The sequence below is a fragment of the Adiantum capillus-veneris genome, chromosome 12, assembly GCF_014529385.1.
Source record: "Adiantum capillus-veneris isolate H3 chromosome 12, ASM1452938v2, whole genome shotgun sequence".
NCBI lineage: Eukaryota > Viridiplantae > Streptophyta > Polypodiopsida > Polypodiales > Pteridaceae > Adiantum > Adiantum capillus-veneris.
In genome coordinates, this window is record NC_140942.1 from 41565179 (window position 1) to 41573786 (window position 8608).

Consider the following 8608-nt stretch of genomic DNA (forward strand, 5'->3'; position numbering starts at 1 on the left):
CAAAGCCCACAGATGCAGTTTTCCATAGAAGGGATTTCCTGCTGATGGGAGAGTGTTTGACATGTGGAGTGAATAGGTTGGAATTATCTTGCTTGGAGATAGCAAAGCCAGGTAATAATATTAATGTGAAAGTATTTGCATATGTACAAGCTCAAGACAAGCATGGAAATAGTAACAAAAGAAAAGATCTTTTGCACAAACAAATGCAGTGCTGGGAGTTTCTTCAACTCTTGAAGACCAAGTTGGAGCTCTTTATCACTCATAACTATTTGCATATGTACAAGCTCAAGACAAGTATGGAAATAGTAACAAAAGAAAAGATCTTTTGCACAAACAAATGCAGTGCTGGGAGTTTCTTCAACTCTTGAAGACCAAGTTGGAGCTCTTTATCACTATGTGGCTCGATGGCAAGGACAACAATTTCCTTCTTCGGTTTTTGGATGATGTCATCGTGTTAGTTGTTGATTTTGCAGAGAATTATGCCTTCAAGGAACAAAATGAGATTCAGACAATGCATTGGCACTCTAGTCAAGTAACCATTTTAGTACACATAACATACTACCACAGGGCAGGGGAGGTAGTCAAAACCATCCACTTCTTCATATCAGATGGCAAGGTGCATGACACATTGTTCGTGAAACACTACTTCATGCTCCACTGTGACTAGTTACAACAAGAGGGTGTCACTCCTAAGCAACATTGGGTGTGGTCTAATGGTGCAGCCTCACAATTCAAGGGAGCCAAGACTTTTTACTTCGTTGCAAGATATGGTGGACTCACAGAGATGGGGATGAGCTGGTTCTTATTTGGATCAAGGCACGACAAGGGAGAGCATGATGGTGTAGGAGCAGTTGTGAAATGAACCTTGACCCATGAACGGCTAAAACATAATGGAGCTATTATGTGGTGTGCAGTTGATGTGGTTGCTTATTGCCAAGACAACCTCTCTCACAGGGAGCACCTTCACATTATCCTTAAAAAGAAAGGGAATGTGCCCGTGTGTTCTGGGAGGTTAAAGAGGGGGAAGTGAACAGGGAGGTGAAGTGGATTTGTGCCACTGTGACAAAAACTCTCTCTCAGCATGCTTTTCATGGTCACAACCCTGGGGATCCAACCACCCTTGCAACAAGAGCCTTGGCATGCTTTTGTGATGCATGCATGCACAAAATATGGAATCGCTGCGTCAATAAAGCTCACGTGCAGCCTTGGGATTATCATACTCTACTGTCATTACCTGATGAGACTGTGTCAGATCCTGAGCCAGAAGATGAAGCAGCCGCCTACAATGACTTCACATACGAAGGTCATCATGATGTGTTGAGTAGCGCTCTATGTGCTGGCGACACATTTGGTGTAAATCCAAATGCTCCGACCAACATCGAGGATGTGGATTTCTACCTGGTCAAGTGTGTTGCAGCAAAGGAGAAGGTGGAGAAGGGGTACCTTAATGAGTGGAGCAATGCAATTGATAGAGGCTCATATGTTGTGCAAGGTCTGTATTACGAGCAATTGGATGCATACACCTTCAAGCTAGACCACAAGCAGCCCATCGTCCACGTACTTTCACATTTGGTACGATGTTTCAAAATACCCATGGAGCACATCCCAAGGAGATGACATGTGTACACAATCAACCCAGAAAGCTATGAATCAATCCATAATAGTATGCCCTTCAGCTTTTAAGTTGTAATCACTGCATCTTCAATATACTTCTTGCTTGAAGATAATGCAGTTTTATCAAAAACTTGGGTATCTTCTGTCTCTTGTACTATTGTGTGCTTTGTGTACACATGGCTTTGATGTCTATCACAGAGGGGTCTCAGTTTAAGAGAGATCATTTGTACAACCTGTCTCATTAAACATAGAGGATCTAAGCTCATCAAGAAAATGTAGAACTCTAGATAGGTGATCAAACAAGCTCAAACTTTGCCTCCTTTTGTCTCTTATAATTTACGCTTTAAATAGCAGGACTCCATATGGTTTGGGCAAGTAGCCCACAAATATAAATGCAAAATATAAAAGAAGACACACCCAGCTTATAAGAAGGGCATCACGGTTTGGAAAGATGTGTACAATGAAGGCCAGTGGCTTGCACAGTATGATAACAAGAAGGTATGCTAATTGTGTTCTGTGGGTATGCTAGTTAGCATAAATGGTATGCCAATTAGCATACTGGTAATGCTAGTTAGCATACACAATGTTCTAACTAGCATACCTTTTGTTGGTTTTCAAGGAGAAGAGATGGCAGCTTCCTGTATATTGTGTATGCTAATGCTAATTAGCATACTATTTATGATGATTAGCATAAACTTATATATGCTAGTTAGCATAAATAGTATGCTAATTAGCATAACTTTGCTGGTTTTCAAGGAGAAGAGATGGCAGCTTTCTGCATACTGTGCATGCTGATTAGTATACTATGTTGTGACTGGAATGCTAATTAGCATACTTTCTATGCCAACTGACATGAATAGTATGCTAATCAGCATACCCTTGTTGGTTTAGGGAAGAAGAGATGGCAGCTTTTTGTATATTGTGTATGCTTATTAGCATACCTTTTTGCTGGTTTCAAGAGAAGAGATGGCAGCTTTCAATTCACTGTGTATTATAATTAGGATACTGTTTATGCCAATTGGCATAAACAGTATGCTAATTATCATACCTTTGTTGGTTTTAAGGAAAGAGATGATAACTTTATGTATACTATGTGTTCTAATTACATACTATGCTGTGAGTGAAAGTTAGCACAAACAAAAATGCACAGTATGCTAATTGAAGGTATGCTAATTAGCATACTATGTGTGCTAATAAGCATACTATTTTCTCCAGTTGGCATAAATAGTATGCGAATAAGCATATCTTTGCTAGTTTCAAGGAGAAAAGATGACAGGTCTCTGCATCCTTTGTATGCTAATTAGCATATTGTTTATGCCAATTCGCATTCTGTGGGTATGCTAATTAGCATAGTTACCTGGCATAAACAGTATGCTAATTAGCATAGGTTCATTGGTTTCAAGGACAAGGGATGGCAGCTTTGTGTATATTGTGTATGCTAATTAGCATACTTTTTATGCCAGTAGTCATAGACAGTATGATAATTAGTATACCTTTGCTGGTTTTAAGGAGAAGAGATAACAGCTCTCTGTATATTGTGTATGCTAATAAGCATATCACGTATGCTAATTAGCATAATGTATGTTGGTCTTAAGAAGGGATGGCATCTTTCTATATACTGTGTATGCTAATTAGCATACTATGTTGTGAGTGGAAGTTAGCAAAAACAAAAATCCACAGTATGCTAATTGAAGGAATGCTAATTAGCATATTGTTTATGCCAGTTGGCATAGACAGTATGTTGATTAGCAAGATATTGCTGGTTTCAAGGAGAAAACATGGTAGCTTCATGTATACTATATATGCTAATTATCATACTATGGTATGTTGTGATTGGAAGTTAGCACAAACAAAAATGCTCAGTATGCTAATTAGAATGTATTCTAATTAGCTACTGTGAGTATGCTATTTAGCATACATGGTATGCTAATTAGCATATTGTTTTGACTGTCTTAGCATAAATAGTCTGCTCATTAGCATAAACATTATGCTAATTAGCATACCTTTGTTGATTTCCAATGAGAATGTATACAAATTCAATTTTTACAAGATGCCAACAGTACACATATTATTGTCTTCAAAAAAAGAATAGTACAGGATCTGATCATTACTATCTGAAGTGAATGTCAGAATAGTTACAAACATTGGAAAGGCAATTTACAAGTTTCCCTCATAATGTTACAAAACTGCAGAGAGAAGGGCAATGGCATAATTCAAATCATGAAGGGCAACTAACTGCAATTTCTCTTGCCCTATGACACAAAAATGGTATCAAATAAAGACATCATAAAGGACAAGCAAAAACTATTGAACTATTGCACAGTAAAATAATATTGAAAAGAGTTTTTCCATTATAATTATCTAGAGAGATACATGCCACAGGGTGTGGAGCTTGCTAACACTACATAACTTGGACACAAAAGGGAACAGATTCAACATAATTTCTTGCAAGCACGTGATTGAATGGATTTCTTTTCACCTCTGCTATGTTCGTTTATGTCATCCAGGGTGCTCGGAGGGGCAACACATTTCTCATCTCAAGGTTCTTCCATAATCTGTTCCAGGCAACCTTTCTCTTTAATTTCACTTTTTTTACAAAACCCTGTAGGGGGCTGTCATCACCGGTGTCTTGTGCAGTCAGCCCACTGTCAGTCCTGAAACCTTCCTCTTGAGCACTCCTACCTTCCTCTTGCACACTCCTAACTGTTTTCTCTGAGATGCTTGTTTGATTATTTGTAGGGGGCTTGGGTTTGGGATGAGTAATCATGATAAAATTTTCATCATAATCATCTATTTCTTTACCATTTGCAGCAGCCTCGTGCGTTGTCGCATGCTGTGGCCTTACACCTGCCCTTTCATGCTGTCTATCCAACTCATCAGATTCATCATTACAGAGCTTCTCTTCTTTCCTTTGATTGACAGGTGTCTTGTCAGGTTCGCATTCTGCATCATTGATACCTGTGTATTCCATTCACCCGTTAATTTTCATTGATACCATTATGATTGCTTGTATGCATAGTGCGACAAGTAGCATTCCATGTATGGTAGGCATCTATATCCTGTACACATTCATACTGTCTATGCTAACTATGCTAACTAGTATACAAAGTGTGCTTTTAACCACCATGATCAATATGCTAACTAGCATACAAAATATGCTAACAAGGAAGTGTGAATATAGTGTGTATGCTAACTAGGAGAGAATGTATGTTAATTAGCATACATAAAATGTTAATAGAAAAAATTGTGTGTATGCTAATGGTATGCTTATTAATGATGGTGTGTTAATTAGCATACATGCTATGTTAATTAGCATAAATGGTATGCTAATTAGCATACAATGTATGCTAGCATAGATGGTATGCTAACTAGAGGATAAGTTATGCTAATAAACATAACGTCTCTACTAATTAGCATACCATCTTTGCTGGTTATCATATTGTGCATGCTAACTAAAATACACATTACGTTAACTAACAAAGAGGTATGCTAACTAGCATACGAATTATGCTAGCTAGCTCAAAATGTATACTAACTAGCATAGAGGTATGCTAACAAGCATACACATTATGCTAGCTAGCAAACAAGGTATGCTAACTAAAATTTGAATGCTTGTTAGCATGCACCAAATGCTAGCTAGCATACAAGGTAGGTTAGTTAGCATACTGAGTATAGTTATCATACCTTTTTTTTTATAGTTATCATACTTGCATGCTAGCCATCATACACAATGTTCTAATTAGCAGAAAAAGTATGCTAATTAGCATATTATATATGCTAATTAGCATACCTTGTTAGCTAGTTAGCACACATGGCTATACACAATGTTATAATTAGCATAAAAAGTATGCTAATTAGCATATTATATATGCTAGTTAGCATAACTTGTTAGCCATCTATGCTAACTAGCTAACAAGGTATGCTAATTAGGATATTATATATGCTACTTAGCATACCTTGTTAGCTATCTGTGCTAACTAGATAACAAGGTAGGCTAATTATCATACTTTTTATGCAAATTAGAACATTGTGTATGATGGCCAGCATGCACGTATGATAACTATAAAAAAAGGTATACTTATGCATGCTAATTAGCATACCTTTTTTCTAGTTAGCATACTTGCATGCTAGCCATCATACACAGTGTTCTAATTAGCATAAAAAGTATGCTAATTAACATATTAAATATGCTAATTAGCATACCTTGTATGTTAGTTAGCACACTGTGTGTGCTAACTAATGTTTAGGTTATGCTAATTAGCATACCTTGTTTGCTAGTTAGCACACTGTGCACTAATTAGCTTATTTAACATGCTGATTAGCATACTTTGTGTCTAATTGGGAGACTCTCTATGCTAGTTAGCATTCATAGTTTGTTAACTAGCATAGAAGGTATGCTTATTAGCATACACAGTATGCTAACTAGCATACAAAAAATGCCAAGTAGTATTCACAATATGTTAGCTAGGATAACTAGTTGTGCTAACTATCATGCACAATATGCTTACCACCATGACAATGTATGCTAGCTATATCTCATAGTATGCTAACTATCATAACTAGGTTTGACAACTACCATACACAATATGCTAGACACCATACGCACTAAGCTAACTAGCATACCTTCTATGCTAACTAGCACAACTAGGTTTGACAAGTACCATACACAATATGCTAGACACCATACCCACTAAGCTAACTAGCATACTTTCTATGCTAACTAGCATACACAGGGCTAGTGTATGAATCAAGGCTAAATAACTGCTCCTTAACATTATCTTACTAGAACTCTATGTGATTGGAGGTCCTTGCCCTGTGACCTTGCCACACCATTCAACTGGTATCCTTTGCTGGCAGGTGGAAGCTCTACATTCGGTCCCCAGGGAGCATCCAGCAACAAAGTAGATTAGGTGATAGGTATGCTCACATGGCATTTTGACCATTACACAGTTTTTGTGTACTGTTAGTGGTAGACCACATCGAGTACACACGTTGCTTGTTGTCCCATCGCGTACCCCTCCTATACACTATGTAAAAGTGTCCATAGCTATCTTGCATATGGCAGTGGGGATGAAGGAGCCTTGTATCATCCTACTTATCTGCATGAGCAGTTGCAATTGACTATCACAGGCGTGCACTTTCACTTCTTGGACCTCCACATTAATCTACAAACCAATCAAAACAGAGGCATGGTAAGTACATAGGATAGTTGTGCACATATTCAAAACATAAGGTTCAATCACAAAAACCATTGGTACTTACATGAAGACAGGTTATGTCAATATCAACACAAGTGGGGGTGTCCTCACTGTGAGGAAACCCCAAACCATCCAGTGTCTCCTTCAGTGTCTCGATCTTTACCTTGAGCTCTATTTCTCTCCTTGCATCCACATTTTTAGTGAGGCCTAAACACCGCGATTCATTCTCAGCATCATGAAGCTTATGTCTCATAGCACGTACTACAAGACTGACCATATCATGGCCTGATTTCAGAACCCTTGCACCTTCAAGCTCCTGCCCCGCATCCGTGAGCTATTGTTTAGCATCTTGTAGTCGATTTTTGAGATGGTCATTTGCACTCATGATGTGTTGCAAATCAGAGAGCCCAAAATATGATAGGCTTGCTGTCACTTTGTGAGAGCTGTTAATAGACAGGGGTGTTGCCATGGCAGTAGAAACAACATTTCGAGCTACTTGGCTAGCGCAATCGTCCTTTGTTTCCGTGGAGCCCTCCTCTAATTTTTGACTTGAGGGGTGGGTATTACGCACCCTCCACTTTTTAACATGGGCATCATAGTATCCTTTTTCTTGAAGTTCCTGCAAATGCTTGATAGCAAACTCAACCCAATTGAACTGCATGATTGAGCCACTTGCGATTGCCATTGAATTGAATTGTTTTACAAAACCCTTCGCAAAAGCTGAATTAATTTCCATGTTGGTGGGGGCCTTCTAGTACACCCTGTAGTGCAGCTGAAGTACTTGGTCCTAAATGTCGCTACGACTGCTACTGCATTTGAAGAGATATTTGTTGCAATCCTTCGCCTCTTTGAATACACTGAACCACTCCAAATCTGTAATATGCTCCCACTTCAGCAATTTGGGGTCAACACCGTCCATGGAGAGGCCATTGACAACATTAAACTCTTCTATTGTTACACAAAACGTTTCCTACAGTGGGATGTTTAGCTTGGGAGCTTTCCATCGGCCTGCACACCACAGAGGATTATAAGATTAAAACCTTACACAACCCCACTAGAATAGGGCTGTCAAGTAATTTCTACACAAGCAATTGTGCGGGCTCTCCTTAGATGCAATCATCTAAGCATGCACCTTGAATGCCTAAGGCAATGCACAAGCACCTGATCAGTGTGAGAGAATCCACAACTAGATTGCAGCCAAGGGCTACTATAAAAACAAGCATATAAGCTGAATGCATAGTCCTCTATATTGATTGCAGCATATGCTTAGCAACACAATTTTCTCGGGTTGACTGTGTGGGGCAGTAATGAACTTGTCCAAGTTGAACTTAGCAGCAGGGGGGGCCTGTGGAGCTGTAGGGCTGCCTTGGGATGCAAGTGACTGCCATATTCATCCATTGAGTGCCAAGAAACCTATAAATATGACCCCTTGCTTCACAATTTGGAACAGACTCGGCGCCTTGGCAAACTCTCTCTCATCTAGAGGGACCTCTTCTCAGAAATCACTAGAGAGCAAAGCTCTAGTTGTTTAATCAACAAAATAAGAAGTTATGGCACCTAAAAGGACCCGAGCCAATCCTACATCTGATGATGAGGGCAGAGCTCTAAAAAGAACTAGAGCATGGCACGACGATGAAGTTGGGCCTAGTAGTAGGCCTACGGAGGAGAGTCTTCAGCCGCCAGCGCAGTAGCAGATGGCCGATCAATCCCACGTGGGTTTCCCATTATTTAATTAAGCCCTTAAATAGTTTAAGTTCTTTTATAAGTTAGCATTGCATACGTAAGGAGTGAGTAAG